General features: G+C 33.8%; 1 protein-coding gene across 2 annotated transcripts in view; it reads right to left on the reverse strand.

Annotated features, from left to right (window-relative positions):
- The window catches only part of LOC137620779 (uncharacterized), a 650311-nt gene that overhangs the window by 485107 nt on the left and 142704 nt on the right, over window positions 1-22500 (reverse strand). The gene's annotated exons all lie outside the window — the stretch shown is intronic.

The following is a 22500-nucleotide window of genomic DNA, read 5'->3' on the forward strand; positions in this document are numbered from 1 at the left end:
ATATATATATATATATATATATATATATATATATATATATATATATATATATATATATATATATATATATACATTTACAATATCTTTTAGTTAACTTAATCTTTTATATATTTCCACATATTCTTTAGCATCCTAGTCTAGTTAAAGCGATATTCGGCTTTTTCGTTTGTAATAATAATAATAATAATAATAATAATAATAATAATAATAATAATAATAATAATAATAATAATAATAATGCAAGCTAGTGATGATAAGGGAAACAACACACTGCAAGGAGTCCACACCAGTGGCATAAGAAACTTCAAATATCATGAAAGCATTCTGTGTAGAGGTCTCATCTTTCATCTTAAACTTGAAAGCACGACATCGATCATCTTAATTCCGCTAATTACTCATCGCAGAAGCGTCCGTCGGCCGCCTAAGGGGAAAACGCCTTCGCGAACAAAACAAAAACAAGATGCGCATCTGGTCCTTTCGTCACTTCCTGAACGCGGTTACGCAAACAAACTGTCCTTAGGGTTATGGTCGCCGATCTCCTGTGACCTAACCTGGCCCGTGGTTATATAAAAGGGGGCTGATAAGGGACTGGGCATATTAGTGCTTTGGAAGCGGTGCTTGGGCCCTAACGACCAGTCTCGACTCTCGCTTGCAGCCGAAGGAGCTGACGAAGGACGAGGCACAAGACAGAGAATTAACCGAGAGGGAATTGATCCCTCTTTGTTAGGCAACTCCATGGAGTCGGTGAGTAAAAAGGGTATTGTGTTGGGGGTAAATGAAACTCATATGATAGTTGAATAATTATTTCATGGAATGGAAACTTCATTAGTATCATATGCTTACAAGAACCGGCTTGAATTAATAAGATAAAAGAGAACTGATTTGATTTACTAATGCCAAATACTGCAAACTGGATATCAAATATAACTTGAATAACCACACGAAAAAACAAGTGTTTTAGAATAAACCTTTTGAATTTAGAAATCTTCGTATTAATTAGATCATATTTACTAAATAAAGAAGACTGATGGCAGATTAGTGTAGTTCTGAGGTCAAAAATTCAGCATAAAAATACTTTTCTTTCGTTAAAGTAACATTGAATAGAAAATGAATCAAAAAGCACATCTTGATATTTAAGTAAAGAAATTGACTATATTATCGGGGAGAGAGAGAGAGAGAGAGAGAGAGAGAGAGAGAGAGAGAGAGAGAGAGAGAGAGAGAGAGAGAGAGAGAGAGAGAGAGAGAGAATGTCCGAATTACGCAAAACCCACATTATGAAATATGATCCTATGTCTTTGCATAGCATTAATCTATATCCTTGTTAATAAATATAACCCACCAACAATTATAAACTGAGATATTTGTCAGATGAAAAACAAAATTATCCATCAAAGAAGGTATTAATTTTACACACCAGTGCGTATGTGCTTTGTATGCATTCATATCAAATGAAGTGCATTCACATAAGCATAGTTAAATGAAGACATAAGTTACTAAAATTATTTTATTAATCCATAAATAACAATGAGTTATGTCTTCCTTGTGCTTCTAGAACATTTTCCAGGAATCTTTTATATATAACACATTCTATCAACACTCATAGGATTGACTCTCTCTCTCTCTCTCTCTCTCTCTCTCTCTCTCTCTCTCTCTCTCTCTCTCTCTCTCTCTCTCTCTCTCATATGTATATAGGTATATAAATGCATATATATACATACATACATACATATTCATATATATACAATAATAATAATAATAATAATAATAATTATAATAATAATAATAATATAATGCAGTCGTCTCTAGTCCACTGTAGGAAAAAGGCGTCAGAGATCTTAATTTATGTCTAGGGTTTAGCCGGTTTTCATCACCATGCTGGCCATTGAGGATTGGTGATGGTGGGAGATTTTTGTATGACCACTCACGGCAAACCAACCTAGCCCTGACTAGTACAGCTTTGCTCCTCTTATCAATACACAGACCCTTCCACCACGTCAAGGTATTCCCATTCAGAAAGATATATATATAAATATATATATATATATATATATATATATATATATATATATATATATATATATATATATATATATATATGTGTGTGTGTGTGTGTGTGTGTGTGTGTGTGTGTGTAAGTATGCATATATAAATACAGGTTAGTAAACGCTGTAACACAATTTGTTTAAATACTGGCTGAAACTGCTTTATCAATATCAACAGTGACGAAGAACAATTTTTTTCAGAGTAAACTTAAGAGTAATTTTAAAATAGAAAATATAGAAAAAAAATACATAATAATAATAAGAGAGCATAGAATAAATCTTCAACGTTCAACGACTGTTTTAACATTAACACCTAGAAACATATTTGTTTTATTATTACTATCAAGAAAAGTATTTTAATTCTAAATTCAGTCGCTTTCGTTTCAAAAATTGAAAATGCTCACTTTTATTTCAATGAAGTGATCACTTACGTTTTCAAACGATTCTGTTAAAAAGTTACTCATGTTACAAGATATAACATTTCTTCAAGAGATTTTGAAAGAAATTTTATTTTCAAGTCCAAAGAATTCTGTAAATTTCATACAATGGCAAAATGTTATATTTCTATTGCATTAGTCAGCGTTTTTTTAAATGATACTGTGGAAGATCGTGTCTAAAATACTGAAGTGTATTTCTTAATGATTATGGAAAATAATCGTAATCATTTAGCCGAGATTCGGATATTGTTTTCAGTCATTATCATCTAGTGCTGTAGATCCACATGTTAGGATGTGCAAAACATGTTATAATTATGATACATTATTAATGTAATTTTAATAATAGTAGACCCATATCGATCACTTCAAACACTGCTAAAAAACAGTAGTTTTAATCGGATATTCTCCGTAAAAAGATACTGTTCTCAGCCGTATTTCAGTAATATATATTTGCGACCGTAATTTTTACCCTACTTTGTTATCATCATTTAAGGGTTGGTGAAAGTAATATCACTCCTTAACGTCAATATATTAGTTTTTAAAATGGTTGGCAACATTTATGACAGGATTTTTACCGTTTTTTACACCACATTTTTAACATTAAAGTTAATAGCAATTTTGTTAAGAAGATTATATCTGAAGCAAACATATTTCTAATTATATTGAGAATGCATATTTGCATTTCTGAACAAAAAAATAAAGATAAAAATTAAGGCAAAATTTGTAGTCAAAATCGATAAAATTATAGAAAAAAAAATTAAAATATTTTTTTTTCTTGATTTTAGTAATTTTGGAAACTCAAAATTTAACCCGTAAATCTCGATTTTCCAAAACCACTAAAATCAAAAGTAATAGATTTTTAATTGAGGTACGAATTTTCTTGAAAATAATCTTATGAGTTTGAAAGGATTTTTTTTTTTTTTTTTCAGAGTAACCAGAATTTCTTAAGTCAGGATAAACACAATGTCCATAATTCTTTTTATATTAGTGATTATCTCAAGATCAGAAAACAAACTTGCTAAATGCATTCTCGATATTCGGATTTCCAAATGGACTTTTCCAATCTATACAAACATCTAAGTTCTCATTTGCTTCGAAAGAAGTATAAAGTACTTACCTCAGACAAGCAAGTTGGGAGGAGGTTATGTTTTATCCCTTGTTTGTGTGTGTTTGTGTGTGAACAGCTTCCTAGTCATAATTTTAATCGTAGATCATTGAAACTTGAATGATTAACTGTTACGTAAAATGCTGGGAATGATTAAATTTTGTAAGGTCAAGGTCAAAGGTCAAGGGTGAGCAAATGGTCGAGAAATAAGATGCCGCAGCGGAGGTCTGCGCTCTACGAATTGCTCCTCTAGTTTAATAAGTATAAAGTAAGAAGTCACACATATTTTGGTCATTTAAATAAACCTGTGAAAACAATAGGCAATTCCATGAATTCTGTGAACATTATTGTACTTGAGTAGGCCTACGCTGTTAAAAATTTGCCGTAAAAAAAACACTAAAAACCTGGAATAAATATTGCCAGGCATATACCGTTTTAAAAACGGATATATTGACGTAAAAGAGTGATATTACGGTCACCAACCCGTAATAGATAATAACCAAGTATGGGAAAAATACGGTCGCCTGTATTTTACTGGAATACGGCTGAGAATAATATATCTTTACGGAGAATTTACAGTTAAAAGTATCTTTTTTTTAACAGTGTATCTCACACTGAACGCGTGGATCAAGACTGAAAATATTGAGTGATTAGATTTTGAAAAATGTTCGGGATCAAAATTCGTAAAAAGAAATCATTCTTTCAATTGTTATTAAAAAATCTAAGTTAGTTAATATAGAGGGTTAGTCCCATTTTCTTTTTAATAAAATATAATTATGATCTTTTTTTCTTATTAAAATATAATTACGGATTTTTCCTTATCAAAATATAATTATGATCTTTTTTTTCTTATTAATATATAATTATGATCTTTTTTTCTTATTAATATATAATTATGATCTTTTTTTCTTATTAAAATATAAATATGGATTTTTTCTTATCAAAATATAATTATGATCTTCTTTACTTATTAAAATATAATTAGGATTTTTTTTCTTATTAACGCATAATTATGATCTTTTTTCTCATTAAAATATAATTATGATTTTTTTTTCCTTATTAAAATATAACTATGATTTTTTTCTTATCAAAATATAATTATGGTCTTTTTTCTTAAGATATAATTATGATCTTTTTTCTTATTAACACATAATTATGATTTTTCTTTTCTTATCAAGATATACTTATGATTGTTTTTCTTATCAAAATATAATTATGATAATTTTTCATTATCAAAATATATTTATGATAATTTTTCATTATCAAAATATAATTATGATCTTTTTTTTTTTATTAATATATAATTATAATCTTTCCTAACTTCAGTGTAACAAACTGGATTTCTTGCACAGATACCTTGCATGAATTTCTCCATCTTTAAATAAGAAAGCACTATTTTGTGCATGATGAAATAGATTATAACAATATTTCTACACCTGATAAAAATTATTTGAATATATGCTAATCATTTTCAAATACCACCTTAAATATAACTATAGTATGTAGCGCACTAAAATTAAATCATCCTAGTAATATTTTCTTCTCAACAACCTATGACAACGCCTGGTGGAAAAAGATTAAATCATGTGGATAAAGTCGTACAAAATACAGTAAAAGAAAATTAAAGATTATTATTACATCCGGCACTGATCTAAACTCAGTAGAGCGCAGACCTCCGCCGCGGCAGCTTATTCCTCAACCTTTTGCTCGACCTTAACCTTAACCTTTGACCTTAACCTGCATTAATTGGCGTCGATTTGCATACACTCAAATACGAACTAAGTTTGATATCTCTGTGACAACGATGTCCAAACTTATGTCTAATTACGTGAATTTGGACATTTTGCTTAATCGTGAACTTGACCTTGACCTTCCAAAATTTAATAATTTCGAGCATTTTACAGAGCAGTTAATCCCCACAAGTTCCATTACTCTACGATTAAAATTATGGTCAGGAAGCTGTTCACAAACAAACAAACATACAAACATTGCGAACCTACTTCGTTGGCTGAGGTAATTAAAAGCTCCAAATTTCCTTAAAAGAAGCGAGTATCTCCTTTGGATGCCCAAATACAATGTCTAACGTGCTGTCATTGGCCCAAATAGTATTCAGGTAGTTAAGCTTTACCTCATTGGTCAGTTAACGGAGTCACCTTACTCGTAAAATCTACTGCATTTTAATAAAATCCAAAGTTTGATCTGGTGAGATTCTTAATATAAATTGCTCATTAATATCAAACTAATACTAGCTGTGACTTTTACAGACATCTTGGTTGATGAAAAAAATTAAATGTAATTGTTTCCTTTGGCAATGCAGTGTTGCTCCTCTGTTTCGTTTTGAACATCTAAGTACTCGTAAGTTCCATAATGCAAAATTTCCAAGGATATTTATTCAATATTAAAGTGAGTTTTCATTCGTGTTTCTGAATAATAATCAGAATCATCTTGCCTATATATATATATATATATATATATATATATATATATATATATATATATATATATATATATATATATATAAAATAACAGTCACGCTCAGCAGCATTACTAAACGTATGACAACTCGGTCTTTCCCTGTCCCTATGGTAGGAGACAGGGAAGTAGTCATACCCTGGGGAGAGTGAGGTGCGTGTTCATATATGTGCATATCTATCTAGATAGTTGTCCGTTATTTTCGACGGGTCGCGTACACTAGTTATCAGAATAATGAAGAAAAATATTCGACTTTGGCTTGAGACACCATAAACAAAATTACTACCAACAGTTACTAATGGAATTTCTTTTATCTTTTTCAGTTTCAGACTTTCGTGCTGACGTTTTCAATATGGACGGTAGGAGCTATCCCAGCAAAATTAGATCAGCAGTACCTACCACCACCACCTTCTGTCCCGTCAGGTAAACAATAATTAATCATTATTATATTCTTTACTAATTTTTTTTTTCTTTTGTATGGTTGGAGAAGCATTATCAATTTACTTCACTTTAAAGGCTGCTTTTTTGGTCCTTTACTCTCTACAGGGCCCCCACAGTGATTTTATCATGTTCATTCCAAGGCATTCAACATTTCACACCCCATATTGCTCGTTTATTGTCAAATCCACACAATCGAAGCACTTTAAGAGAGCAAGAAAGTCTTCAGTTTCCTCTTGAAAGACTTAATATCTTCAGTCTTTTGAATGTCTAGTGGGAGTTAATTATTAAATCAATCAAGACTTCAATCATTTTTTTCTTCTTCTATGTCTTCATCTTTTCCCAATTTCGATATGGAGTCGCTGTTCCTAGTCAGCCTTCTCTATCTTCCTCTCTCCTGTACATCTTGTTTTTTTAGACCCTTTTCCTTCATGTCATTCAATAATATATATTAGCCTTCCAAACCTTCTTCTCTTCCCATCTTTAATAATTCATATGTAATTTTTCTTATCTTTCATTCAACAATATAGAATCAAAATAATTTAAATATAGCAGTGATTAAGAGATTTTAGAAATTTTGAAACTTCCAAGATCCAAAGGAAAGGTGGCTGGTTGGCCAATTTGTACGATTTATCTACAGCGTCTGACCTGAGAGAGAGAGAGAGAGAGAGAGAGAGAGAGAGAGAGAGAGAGAGAGAGAGAGAGAGAAATGATAGTAGAATCGAGTTAAAAGTAGTTAGGCCATAAATTGAAAATATGAGATAAAAGAAAATAAAATTCAGTAGTGCGACATAATTCTTGCTTCTGGAATTATTATTATTATTATTATTATTATTATTATTATTATTATTATTATTATTATTATTATTATTATTATTATTATTGTAAGAATAGATCAGTCAAATATAAACTATAAAACAAGTCTCATGACAATCTACTCAGCAAAGTTTAAGCTTCCTAAGTTCCACCTATTCAACCACCTGATCGCTGAGGGAATAGAACTTCTAGAGTATCGTATAATACAGTGTAGAAACAAATCATTACAGGTAATGAAAGGAGTCACGTAGCTAAATTAGATAAACACGACGGAACTAGATAACTGAAAGATACTACGAGTGCTTGACGTATCCCGATGTAAGATCTTAACAGATTAAAAGAATGGGTTTACAATAAATTCTAGTCTCCCCCCCAAAAAAAAGTGGAATCACGGTCACAATTATATAAAAATAGGAGTAAAACGTAACTATGAAAGTTAGCATATTGGGAAAGTCCCTGATACTGTCAAATATCAAAGATTTTCTGTCGAAAAGGGTTTAAAGGCCACTCACGAAAGGCAGAAGTAAGGGACAGTGACATAACCCTAGCAACAGTACAATGACCTAGAGACTGAACACATATACAATATAATCAACGTCCAAGCGCAATTTCCACCTAAGCTAAGATCAGGGAGAGCCAGGCAATGGCTGCTGATGACTCGCAAGTAGACTTATAGGCTCCCCCACTTCCCCCGTTCATAGCTCACAAGGATGGTCGGGTTGCAAACACTACAAGAAACTAAAGAGTTTGAGCGGGATTCGAATACCAGTCCAGCGACCGCCAGGCAGAGACGTTTCCAATAGGCCACTCTTTCATACAGGCATTGCCTTTCATTTCCATGCGTTCACCGTATACAAACATTTCTTCAATATTGCTATTACAGTTGGCTCCTTTATGTTAATATCAATATTAATATTAATACTAAAAGAAAAAAAAAAAACGAGCTAGTGTGACGAAGCCTTGAAACAGACTACGTAAAAAATACATCAAATTAGGAAAGTTAAAAAAATCTTCAACTGATGTTTTCCATTTTTACTCTGTGATACATTTATTCTAAAAGTTTGATCTTTTGACTGAACACGAAAGTAAGATCTATGAATAAATCTATCATGCTAGATTTACAAAGGCGAAGGTTTAGTAACACATATTTCAATAAAAAAAAAAACAATAAGTATATTGGAAATGTCTGCACCAACTAATTTGTGAACGAGAGAGAGAGAGAGAGAGAGAGAGAGAGAGAGAGAGAGAGAGAGAGAGAGAGAGTAATGCATTTTTCCATATCCCCCAGTTCCAGGTCTGTATGAACCACCTCTGCCAGATGGCCCATTCCCCCCTCCCCAAGGCAACGTGCCCCCTTCAACAATAACCACCGTCGTCAGCCCACCAGCAAAACCACCCATTGCAACGCCGCCCGTCTTCCCAAGCCCACCTTTCGCTCCGCAAATCGTTCCGCCCAGGCCATCCCCAACAATCGAAATTCAACCGTCCGCCCCAGAAGGAGAGGAATGCTGCAAATTGTCTTCTGGACCTCCAGATAAACCGACCATCGTGCTTTTACCGGTATGTATTAACTCAAACTCATTAGAGAATCTCTCTGCTTCTCGATTACTGCACGCTTTGAAGATAGTGATTATTAATGCAATCATTTCCTATTCGATTTTAGGTTTCCAGTAAAATGAACATATCAAAATGTTACGGCCACCTGTAGATTATACGTTCATACACAAACACACATGCATACATATATATGCATACACACATTTTATATATATATATATATATATATATATATATATATATATATATATATATATATATATATATGTGTGTGTGTGTGTGTGTGTATACATATATACTGTATATATGTATATATATATATATATATATATATATATATATATATGTGTGTATACATATATACTGTATATATGTATATATATATATATATATATATATATATATATATATATATATATATATATATATATATATATATATATAAAACATATTTATAATATTTATCAAATGCCATTGTGGTTCATATTTACATTGATTAAAATCACGAGTGTTAGTGATATATATATATATATATATATATATATATATATATATATATATATATATATATATATATATATATATATACATATATATATATATATATATATATATATATATATACAACAACATTAACAACAACAAACAACAACAACAGGACATAAGGATACTTATGGGGGTCTTTGGAACTTTCATTCTCTGTGGTGATAGCAAGATAGCGTTCCATGAGCCTCTAGGTCTTGTATTTGAATAATGAGGGCGATAATATATTTCATTGTTATGGCGATTCGACTTTATTGCTCATATGTCATCATCATTACTATCGTCATCAGAATGGTTATTATTATTATTATTATTATTATCATTATTATTATTATTATTATTATTATTATTATTATGATGATGATGATTATTATTATTATTATTATTATTATTATTATTATTATTATTATTATTATTATTATTATTATTATTATTATTATCATTATCATTATTAGCTACGCTACAACCCTACTTGGGAAGGTAGGATGCTTCAAGACCAAAGGGTCCAACAGGAAAAATATCCCAGTGAAAAAAAGGAAATGCATAAACTATGAGAGGTAATGAATAACGAATGTAAAATATCATAAGATCAGGAACCAATTGATATTTCCTTCGAACTAAATGATGCTGTTGTTCTCCTCAGATGCCGTATCACTTCAGATACAGCATCAGTAATTCAGGTTCTTCCGTGTTTACAACCAGGGAAGAAGAACAGCAGAAAAATGGTCCTCTGGTTGGACAGTATTCATATAAGAGACCCGATGGAATTTTCATGACAGTCGCGTAAGTATTAAGAATTATCATAGTTTTATTAATCAATTTTGAAGGATAAATTATGATTGATTCTATTGAAAATAGTATTACTGTCAACTTTAAATATCTCTCATGATCAAGAAAACTTATCAATGATAAAATAATAAATAACTTGATACTAATTGCATAAAAGCCACACTGTACATATGAAATTATTAATTTTTCTCTTTTCCAAAATAATTTCAATATTCAAAATGGTGTGTATGTTGTAAATACCAGGTAACGTATGTATCCCTAAAAAAAATAAAATTAAATCTTGCATATGTCAGAAATTATTTTTATATTTTTATATTCAGGTACACAGCTGATGAAAATGGCTACAGAGCCAAAATTCTGGAGAGCCCAAACCCTCCCCCGAATCTTCCTTTTGAATCGAGCAATGTTGACCACTTCAGGGTAAGAATACCTTGCAACTTCAATTTATATATATATGTATATGTGTATATATATATATATATATATATATATATATATATATATATATATATTGTATATATATACTGTATATATATACTGTATATATATATTATACATATATATATATATATATATATATATATATACATATATATACATATATATACATATGTGTATATATATATATATATATATATATATATATATATATATATATACAGTGTATGGTATGAATTGAGAATTTAAGCGTGGGAACTGTTGTCTTCACTTGACTAAAGAACATCATTTGATGTAGACAAAACAATTGTTAATGGCTACAGGATGAATACTGTGGTGCCATTCTTCAAGTTAAGCTTATTTTTTTTTCATTTCAGAATGAAAATATTCAATAACTTTTTCTGGATATGCAAAGGATCAATAAATTGTCATTATAAAGAAAATGCTGAAAATACCGCCAAAAATAATGCATCTTTCCCCTCTATACAGGTGCGTCTACCCGGAAAAGTCATTAACGAGGTCTTTCTGGACAACAAACCAGGTGAAGGAACCTTTACTAACATTTTGTCAAGAGGTTTAGACAATGACATTACGCTACTTGACAACCAGGACTCGTTTTCTCCAGCATCAGAAAGACCCGACTCATTTCTACGGAAAAACATCCAACAACTTTCGCTTAAAAACCTGCCAAACATTCAAACGCAGTACTTAGAAAATCCTCTGTTACTTAATGTGTTACCCAAGACTAAACTTCCAATCAGTAATGAACAGCTGCCCTTTTCTTTAACGAGTAAACAAAAAGTACAACGTTCACCTACGCAGGTCAATTCTGGCAGTCCTTCAAGTTCAGATTTCAATGAGGGGATATCGTGGCCTCAAGCTTCAATTCCCTCCAATGAAAACGATTTACCTAATGAACAAAACACACAGCATTCGCCTCAGCATACCACTTCTCAGTTTAACTCCCATGAACAGCCTACTTTTGGTTTGAATACATTTGAACCTACAGGATCACCACCGTTGACTCCTGTTCTTCCAGAAAACTTTCCTTTCATTACAAGAAATGCACAAGAAAGAGAATTAGTGCCAGAACATGATTTATCTCAGTTTACAGTCCAACAAAATAGGCAAACAAATTCGAATACTTTTCAGGTTGTAGAACCTCAAGTCTTAACTTCAACGAACAATGAAGAGCATACTTTTCACCAGAACAATCAGCCACATCTACAAGGTCTTTCTCGTCATCTTTTAAACTCTAAACAACAACTAGAGATAGATAATTCTCAATTCTTAGAACACAAATTCTCGGAGTCTTCTAATAATGATAATTCTCCTTCTATCTTCATATTGGGAGAAGGCACACCAATTCCAACTCAGTTAAGTGTTTCACAAACCAACTTTGAAAATGAGTCTCAAACAGAGTATAATAGTTTTGAGTCAGAAGAGCACCAACTCTCAACCACACCAAATGATGAAACATTTCCAGTTCCCTTCAGCAATGAGCAAGGGACACATAATCCACTGAGCACCATCACCTCCGAGTTTCAATCTTTACAAGAATCTCATGAGGTAAAGCCACACATTCTCGACAGTACTAGTGATCAGCGATATGGTGATGAGTTTACAATTTCATTGACACGCAGACAAGAAACTCAAACCCCTCCAACAAATATCATTCCTGAATTTCACTCTGAACAACAACTGCAGCCATTTCTTAATAATTTTCAGTTCCTGGAGCCTCAAGTATCGAGTCCTTTAGCAGGCAGACAAGAAACACAAAGTACTTTTGATTCATTAAAACCACAATTATTGGCATCGCACGACAACACCCAAAACGTTGCTCCTGTTGAACTGCAAGACCAAACAGCAGCCATTTCTGAAAAATCTCCTTCATCAGAATTTAATCAATTCCATCTCCTGGAATCGAATCAAGCCCAAGAACCACAATACTTCTTGTCGAACCAAAATACAGCCTTTTCAAGAGAAATACAACAGCCTGATCCAAGAGAAATACAATCTCAACCTCAAAATATTCTAACAAAATCTAAAGAGGATAATTTTGGTGCATTTTTGGAGTCGAGTGTAAAAGCATCTCTAGATTTAAAACAACATGACACACTAGAGTACAATTATGAAATACCCGAACCATTGGATACTCAGCTACAACAAACTCCTAATACATCTTCCAACAATCTAATAATCACAAATGATAACAAAGCTACAGAAGATAAAGTTAATGAATCTAATTTCCAGAGTCCTCTTCAAGGTACATTTCATTCAGATCTTCAACCTCCTAACGATTTGGAACTGCAAACCACAACATTCCCCTCATATCAAGAAACACCAGAACCTGCAACTACTACTACTACAGCTGAGAATATCTTAAACAATTCTATAAACCAGCTATCAAAAATATCAATAGAACAGAGGGAATCTATAAGCCAAGATGATCGTGAGAGAGAAAATTACCTTAATTCTCAAGACATCAAAACAGTAGAGTCTACACAGTCAAGTGAAATAAATCAACTTACAGACTCTACTTTGTTCATCAATAATGAACAGCTCACAAATATCTCACAAGATAATGTTGAACTTGGAGCACAGTCAAAAGAAATTAATTCACAACTACAATATCAAGAGTCACAATCAGACCAGAATGCAAACCAGCTCTTACAACTGCAGATATTGCAGTCCTCATCAAGCCCTACAGTACCTACATCAATACAATCGATAATATTTTCAGGAAAAATAGAAAATCCAATTTCAGAAATTGATATCAAATCTCAAGTAAGTGATCCCCCTATCAATAGCCACCAGAATTCTGATATTTTTGGACAATTTAACTCAAATACACCTCTCACAAACCCATTGGGCCCAAACCAATCTCAGTTTCTAACATCTAATAGCCAAGAAACATTCAAGACACAATCCCAGATATTTGAAGCACCAACGCCATCCCAAAGTTATTTAACACCTAATCCACAAGTTCCTCAACGTCCTCCTATTGTTAGTACAAATACAAAACCCCAATTCCCTCTAAACAATCCATCAATTACATTTCAAACCCCGACACCACCAAAGGACATTAATAACTCGCAACAAATATCACATTCCTCTAATTCTGACTCATTTACAGCTTTGTTTGGGCAATCACAGCCTGCAAATCCGTCAGATAGTCCACAAATAATCCCATCAAACCCAGCAACAACAGCCTCTCCCCTTTATTTACCTCCAAACCCACCAATATCTCCAATTTTACAACCAGAACTCTCACAACATACAAAACCCACTTCAGATTCAAATCCAAATAAACCTTCATCCATTAGCCAAAATACCTCAGTTTTACAACCTCTGATACCCCAGATAAATCAACAGGTACCCTCTTCAAAACCAAACACGCCTCAACAACTACCACAGTTTCCAGTTCCACAACTGCCTCAATCTCCTGCAATATCTGAACTGGATTTACCACAAACTTCACCATTTCCACAAACTCTACCTACTGGGCAACAACAAACTCCACACGTACCTTCAAATTCACTTCCAAATTTACCACAGGCCCCTACATTTCCCACACCAGATCTGCCAGAACTAATCACACAGAACCCAACCTTAAAACCACAACAACCTTCACTTTCCAAACCCATTTCATCACAACCAATCTTCCCAATACCAGAGCAACCTACAGTTTCACAAATTACTCCTCAACAGCCATCCATCTCCCCACCAAGTTTACCTCCACAACATCCCATAACCAAACCTGAAATACCTCTTGTACAAGGACCTTCACATCCCTTCCCTAAGGAACCACAGCAAGTTTCACAACCACCACCTTTCTCTCAGCCAAACTTTCCCCAGTTACCGGAATTTCCCCCACTAACACCTATTTCACCTTCTATACCAAGTCAGCAGCAGGGAATTCCACAACAGCCACCTGTTAATCAGATAACTCCACAACAATCACCTTTCTCCAAACCCAATTTGCCACAACCCCCTCCTTCCTCTGGACAAAACATACCACAACAACCTCTATTCCCACAGCCTGAAATATCGTTTGGACAAAATCCATCACATTCTTACCCATCTGGACAACCAGAGGTACATAAGCCTCCAATTTCCCAGATAACTCCACAACAATCACCTTTCTCCAAACCCAATTTGCCACAACCCCCTCCTTCCTCTGGACAAAACTTACCACAACAACCTCTATTCCCACAGCCTGAAATATCATTAGGACAAAATCCATCACATTCCTACCCATCTGGACAACCAGCGGTTCCACAACCTCCAATTTCTCAAATATCTTCACTACAGTCATCTTTCCCCCAACCAAATTTGCCACAACCCCCTCCCTCTGGACAAAACTTACCACAACAACCTCTATCACCACAGCCTGAAATATCGTTAGGACAAAATCCATCACATTCCTACCCAACTGGACAACCAGAGGTTCCACAACCTCCAATTTCCCAGGTAACTCCACAACAATCACCTTTCTCCAAACCCAATTTGCCACGACCCCCTCACTCTGGACAAAACGTACCACAACAACCTCTATTACCACAGCCTGAAATATCATTAGGACAAAATCCATCACATTCCTATCCAAGTACACTCCAACATATTCCACAGCAACCTCCCATTTCACAGACAAGCCCACAGCAGCCACCTTTATCACAGCAAAATCTACCACCACAACCTCCCAACTCTGGGGCAAACTTACCTCAACAACCTCTATTTCCACAGCCTGAATTACCATTAGAACAAAATGAGAAAATTCCACAACCACCACCAATTTCACAGTTTACTCCACAACTCCCAACTTCCTCTCAATCAAACCTACCCCAAGCACCTTCGTTACCAAAGCCTGAACTTCCTCAATTACCACCAAAACCTTCCCATTCCTACCCATCTGAATTACCACAGGTTCCACAGCCTCCAATATCTCATATTACTCCACAACAGCCTCCACCTTCTCAGCCACAACCATCTTTCTTTCCACAGCCTGAAATACCACAACAGGTTAGACCACCACAACAACCACCAGTAACTCAAGTGACTCAACAGCGCCCTATCCCACAGCCAAACTTACCCCAACAACCACCTTCCTTCCTGCAACCTTTATTACCAACATTACCACCGAATTCTTCACCCTCTCAATCCAATGACCAGCAAACAAATTCACAAAAACCAGGCCTTTCACTTTTAACTCCTCAACAACCTCCTTTACCACAGCCAAACTTACCCAAACAACCACCTTCCTTCCTGCAACCTTTATTGCCAACAGGAGCTTCACCCTCACAATCAATTGACCAACAAACAAATTCACAAAAACCTGGTATTTTCCCAATAACTCCACAACAACCTTTCCCACAGCCAAATTTACCACAACAGTCTTCGTTCTCTAAGCCAAACTTGCCATCGTTTGATGTACTACCCTCCAAACCGAATCCTTTGCCATCCCAACAAACTAAACCACTTAAAAATCCTCAACAATCCTCAAATTTTCCACTAACTCCACAAAATCATTCATTCCTGAAACCTAGTCTCCCCCAGTCAAACAACAAACCACAGCCACCTCCATTCTCAAAGCCAGCCTTACAACAGCAGAGTCCACAATCTCAATTTTCCAATCCACAAAAAAATCCTCAGCAACCTGCCATCTCAAATCCAAACGTAAAACCTCCTACATTCCCAAACCTTCAACTACCTACACACCTGACTGCAAAGCCTTCGGGACCTGCCTCTAATCAGAATCTGCCAAGCAACTCCCCAACAGTACTTCCACCTTCTGCACCACTAGGCACTGTATCAACTGTCAATAAGCCAAATAACCAAAATTTATGGCCTAGTTCTGATAGCCTACGTCCACCTTCAGCACCACTAGGCACTGTATCAACTGTCAATAAGCCAAATAACCAAAATTTATGGCCTAGTTCTGATAGCCTACGTCCACCTTCAGCACCACTAGGCACTGTATCAACTAGCAATAAGCCAAATAACCAAAATTTATGGCCTAGTTCTGATAGCCTACGTCCACCTTCTGCACCACTAGGCACTGTATCAACTGCCAATAAGCCAAATAACCAAAATTTATGGCCTAGTTCTGATAGCCTACGTCCACCTTCTTCACCACTAGGCACTGTATCAACTGTCAATAAGCCAAATAACCAAAATTTATGGCCTAGTTCTGATAGCCTACTTCAAGGCCATAATCCAAGCAAAGATCAAAATTCCCCAGTTCAAGGACTACAAGAGCAGCCCGTTTATATCACGCCACCAATACAAACTCAGAGTCAGCATCAAAGCCAGGGCCCGCATCAACAACAGAGTCAAAGCCAAAGCCAAGTGCAAGGTGAAAACCAACAGCAGATCCAAACCCAGAGTCAGTCACAGGGTCAAAACCAACAGCAAATCCAAAATCAAAATCATCAGCAAAGTCAGAACCAGAATCAAGTGCAGAATCAAAGCCAAAATCAGGGCCAAAGTCAAAACCAACAGCAAAGTCAAACACAAAGTCAAGGTCAAGGTGAAAGTACCGGATACAGATACCCAAGCCCTGCATCAAATCGTTTTGAGGTATCAGGGTCTTCCTGGTTTTTAAATCAATGACCAATTTTATTATAAATTCTGTCTCTTTTCTCTTCAAATTTAGAAGCAGTCAGTCATTCATGTAATACAGAGCTCATCTAGATTCTTCCCTTTCCATACAGCTTAGAGATTAATATCTTTATAGAAAGTTAGGGGAAGATGGTAAAGGATTTCTTTAAAAGAAAAGTTATGGGAAAAACTTTACTTACAATTTGAATATAATTTTCCAAAAGGACGTCGCATAAGACTGGAGTTTAAGATGTACTCACAATAAGAAAACTCAACAAACAACATTTTTTAAAAGATTTGACAAATAAAACAAAACTCATCAAAATATTAGGCTACTTTAATTGAGTTCAATAATAGGTTTGGGTAATCAAATGCAAAGATAATGTTAATATGTAAATTACATGTATCTAAATGTAACAAAATCTTATTTCTGAAATTCCATTGTCCAACCATTTTATAACTTCAAAATAATTAAATGACATTTCTTAATTCCACTGAATTTTCTCTTTAAATTCATAGCATCTATACTACTGTAACATTATGACTGTGAACATCTGCCTGTTTACACATACCGTATATTATTAGCATGTATAACTACAATGATGAATATCTATGTTTATTGTGAATTCATGTCAAACATCGCCTGTTTAGTATCATAAATAAAAATTAAAAAAAAATAAAAACTTTTTCTTTACTCACTTGATCCTACTTGACATTTCTGATATAACTGAATGAATAGTGGAGTAATGTCCTACATCTATTATATTTGTAAATCTGCCACAACTGGATTATACAGGGCCACATGATTATTGGTGGGGCTACTTCAATAACAGTAATACGAAAGGCCTATTTTAATTATTTTTAATACACACATTCTCACACACACACACACACACACACACACACACACACATATATATATATATATATATATATATATATATATATATATATATATATATATATATATATATATATATATACTGTATATGTGTATATATACATATATATATATATATATATATATATATATATATATATATATATATATATATATATATATATATATATATATATTTAATACACACATTCTCACACACACACACACACACACACACATATATATATATATATATATATATATATATATATATATATATACATATATATATATATATATATATATATATATATATATATATATATATATATATATCAACATCATTAGCTATTACCCACTGGAAAACAAAGGCCTCAGACATGTCCCTCCACTTGCGTCTGTTTATGATCTTTCAGTGCTAGTCCATGCCCGCAAACTTCCTTGGTTCATCGATCTATCGTCTTTTCTTCCTTCCTCTTCTTTTTTTACAATCTCTAAGTACCCATTCTGTTATTCTTGATGTCCATCTATTGTCTGACATACTAGTTAGAATATCCTCTATTTTAGTTTGCTCTCGTATCCCTGTTGCTCTTTTCGGTCTCCTAGTGTTATTCCCAGCAGTGTTCTTTCCATAGCTCTTTGAGCTGTAACTAGTTTATGTTGCAAGGCTTTAAAAAGGCTTCAAGTTTCTGATGCATAAGTTAATACTGGTAGGAACAGCATATTAAATACTTTTCTTTTTAGAGAAAGTGGCATTTTACATATCATAATCTCATTATGTTAACCAAATGCTCTCCATCCCATACTTATATATATATATATATAGATATACTGTATATATATATATATATATATATATATATATATATATATATATATATGTATGTATATGTGTGTGTATATATAATATATATACATATAAATAATGTTGTTACTCTTCCTAAAATATTTAATTTTGACTGGTTATTACTTCTCCGGTAGTTTATTTCCTTGCTTCCGTTCCTCACTGAGCTATTTTTCCCCTGTTGGAGCCTTTGGGCTTATACCATCTTGCTTTTCCATCTTAGGTTAAAGCTTAGCTTTGAATAATATATGCATGTATATATATATATATATATATATACAAATATATATATGTATAAATATATATACATACATATAATATATATATACTGTATACCATAAACAAACAGTGTTGAACCATGTCTATTCATTACTCTCTACAAAAGAATCTGTTATTCGTACTAAACAGACTCTACATTCCATATTCAATTCCCTGAAATGGAACTGGTTCTCCGATGAGTCTACGTCCAAACTCACATTAGAATTTTCACAACCACCTTATTTTTCTCTATATCTCTTGGAAAGGGTAGAAGAGACTCTTTAGCTATGGTAAGCAACTCTTCTAGAAGGGCACTCCAAAATCAAATCATTGTTCTCTAGTCTTGTGTAGTGCCACAGCCTTTGTACCATGGTCTTCCACTGTCTTGGGTTAGAGTTCTTTTGTTTGAGGGTACACTTGGCCACACTATTCTATCTAATGTCTCTTCCTCTTGCTTTGTTAAACTCTTTATAGTTTATATAGGAAATATTTATTTTGTTGTTGTTACTGTTCTTGAAATATTTCATCTTTACTTGTTTCCTTTCCTCACTAGGCTATTTTCCCTATTGAAGCCCCTGGGCTTATAGCATCTTGCTTTTCCAACTATGGATATAGATTAGCAAGTAATAACAAAAACAACAACAACAACAACAACAACAACAATAATAATAATAATAATAATAATAATAATAATAATAATAATAATAATAATAATACGCCTTCATCATCCTTCCACCACTATGACTAGATCTGCAAAAACTCCCTGCTAACTACGTGAACCCGAACCTTTTTCTTTCATTTTTATTTTTCTCTAAAATCCCTCTTAACCTGTTCTGTACTGGCACACAATCTAACAATACTTTTTCCTTGTTCTCTGAATCCATCCATACACACTTTAATTCCTTCTTTCACCAAGTTACTTTTTCCAAATACAGGACATAAAATTACTAATACGATTTATTTTTTATCCGACCCACTATTGCACTGGACTAATCCTCGGATACAAAAATCCTTACTCAACAACTTACTCTCAATTTTCTTAATAAAAATAATTACAGCTCGTTATTTGGCACTGCATTTAATCACCCTTTATCCTTTCTAATCTGTTAAAAACTTAATCTTTTCTTTTGTCACACAAATACCCATAAAATAGTTTTCTTTCTTCCAAGTTGTGGTGGTCGATGCGGTAATGTCCCTAACTGGTGAACGCCAGACTGAGGTTCGAGTTGCGCTCAAACCCGTTATTTCCTTTGGTCTCTGCAACCTCACTATCCTTGCGAGCTAAGGATGGGGGTTTTGGAGGAGACTACATGTCTATCTGCTGAGTCAGTAGCAGCCGTCCTGCCCTCCTTGGTCTTAACTTGGGTGGATAGGGGGTTTGGGCGCTGATCATATGTGTATATGGTCAATCTCTAGGGTATTGTCCTGCTCGATGGGGCATTATCATTGTCCTTTGGCCCTGCAATTCATAAACGGCCTTTAAACCTTTAAAAACCTAAACATCATTATGCATTCGGACCCAAAAATCTTCATATATTTGCAATTTCGCTGAGTTTTTTGCGACAGGTCTTGTGATGAAAGTTCACTTTGGTGATAATTGCCATAAAACCTTTCATAGTGAAAGGATTACATATAGGAGAAAATTCAAAGAACATTTTTCAAAGATTGTATAGTGTCTATAATATATATACAAACACATTACATAATAAACACACATATATACATGTATTATAGTCACTAAAGGAAAAGTGGCTATAATACATAATTTATGCTCATCACGTGTCAGCTATCGTAATATCTATACACACATACACAATATATATATATATATATATATATATATATATATATATATATATATATATATATATATATATATATATATATATATACAGAACATACAGACACACACACACACACACACACACACACATATATATATATATATATATATATATATATATATATATATATATATATAGATGTGTGTGTGTGTAAATTACATACATACTTGTGTCAGTGTATAAAACATATAAATCTAAAGTATTGAAACCACAAATATAAAAAACTATTCTAAACATTTTTATTTGTGAATAATAAATTCCCACCAGTCACTCTTAGTTAACTTCCATGGCAATGACGCATTGATCTCGTGGGTGGAGACCAGTAAGCCATTAAAGAATTACTTTTACGAAATAAAGGATCCATTCTGCCAGTCACATATAATATGCGATCTAAGATTGTAACTTGCAAGTATGGTGATAGTCCCTTAATCCCATGGATCGAGTGATGAATAATACTCAGTTGTTTGTGACACCATGACGACATTCACCATGTTGGTATACGACATCATTGCGCATATCGCTATGTTTAACGTAAACATATGGTGCATTCACAGCCATGATTACTTTTCCCCTCTCGGTGACTTTCACGGGGTTGCGTTGCCAAGTCGTGGTTGCGCTACACAGTACCACGTCGCTGTAATGTGCCAACTAATGGTGCCTCTTAGAGGACATTTCGCAATATCATGCGATATATATGCAACATTACAGGAATTGTCTCCTCAATATGGCGGCAAATGACGATAGGTGCGAACTGACCAAGTATTTTCTCGCAAACAAACAACCTACACCATCATTTCGCACAAGCCATAACTTCGTGCTGTGGTGGCGAAGCATGGCGACTCTTGGCGATTTTGCTGTAATTACATCGCTGTAACATTGTATTAGTCAAAATTATGCCCGTTACGATTATCGCAGCCTTAGAATCGGGCAAAACCCTCTACTGGGTCCTCCACAGTCTGCATAAGTAAAGTATAACAAGCCATTGGTCTTTCATCGTGCCCCATGTATGGGCAGTACTGCTCTTTACCAAAGTCGTATCGGCTATTAGAATTAAATGTGTGTGTTTTAAAAGGATTAGAGTAAGATAACTTTGAAACGGATATTTGAAGATTACGAGAATCTTGTTAGTAGCTAATATAAAATAAAATCTACGTTACATGATTTCTTCAATAAAAAATATACATGATTTCTTCAATAAAAATACATCAAAATACATTTTCAGCTACGATTTTATCAATAAGTCACTGAACTGAGTAAAAACAATGGACTCTCATATCCATGGTATGATGCATATCAATGCTGAAAGGAGAACAGTCTAACGTAGATAGATTCTTCAATCGATACCACACTAATTTTAGTTTTATTCCAGCTGAGACCAAGTTGTGGAATGGTCGTCCTAATCGGGTAGTTGAATCGGTAAAGTTTCAAAAGTATAAT

This window comes from Palaemon carinicauda, chromosome 27, assembly GCF_036898095.1.
Source record: "Palaemon carinicauda isolate YSFRI2023 chromosome 27, ASM3689809v2, whole genome shotgun sequence".
NCBI lineage: Eukaryota > Metazoa > Arthropoda > Malacostraca > Decapoda > Palaemonidae > Palaemon > Palaemon carinicauda.